Here is a 696-nt window from a genome sequence, read left to right as displayed (position 1 = left end):
ACACCTGTGTGAAGGGACCTATGAAACATAACTTGTTAATCGAAGGGCCCAATCCTATCCAATTTACCAGTGCCAATGCAGCTGTGCCAAGTGGGTGAGCACTGCATCATGTGGGGGAGCAGTCACAGAGGCTCCTCAAGGTAAGGGAACCCCTTACCTTGGGGTTGCATTTTGGTTGCATTAGTGCTGGAAAGTTGGATGAGATTGGTGGAATTAATCCCACCAATCTGGTGAATTAGGCCATGTGCTGTCATTCATAATAGCTTCAGTTCTTTGTATGTCAAACACAATTTTAAATACTTCTGGGTCTCAGTGTTACCCTGCACATGCCCGATCTCATCTGATCTCGGAAGCTAAGCAGGGTCAGGCCTGGTTAGTACTTGGATGGGAGACCGCCTGAGAATACTGGGTGCTGTAGGCTTATACCATAGTCTTTCAAGACTGAAGGTTGCCAACCATAAGGGTCTCAGTATTGCACTTGTATCTCTTCACCATCATTCTCTTATCCCCTGGAATATTTCAGAAACATACACTCAGAAAAGCCATAATCACATGAGAAAATGCATTCATTTCAACCTGTGAATGCTGTTTATCCTCATTCCATTTCAAAACTGGCAGGCTTTGCAAGAACAAGGTTCCACATTGTTTATTACTCTCACTCAGAATGCTATTGAAATGAACAGCTCAGACCAGAAT

The 696-nt window shown here is 44.0% G+C and overlaps 1 pseudogene; it reads left to right on the top strand.

The window, feature by feature from the left end:
• The first annotated feature begins 306 nt into the window (after positions 1-306).
• LOC136650772 (5S ribosomal RNA) lies at positions 307-421 on the top strand (annotated as a pseudogene).
• Positions 422-696: the final 275 nt, after the last annotated feature.

Source organism: Tiliqua scincoides, chromosome 4, assembly GCF_035046505.1.
Source record: "Tiliqua scincoides isolate rTilSci1 chromosome 4, rTilSci1.hap2, whole genome shotgun sequence".
NCBI lineage: Eukaryota > Metazoa > Chordata > Lepidosauria > Squamata > Scincidae > Tiliqua > Tiliqua scincoides.
This window is presented reverse-complemented; position numbering and strand designations above follow the sequence as displayed.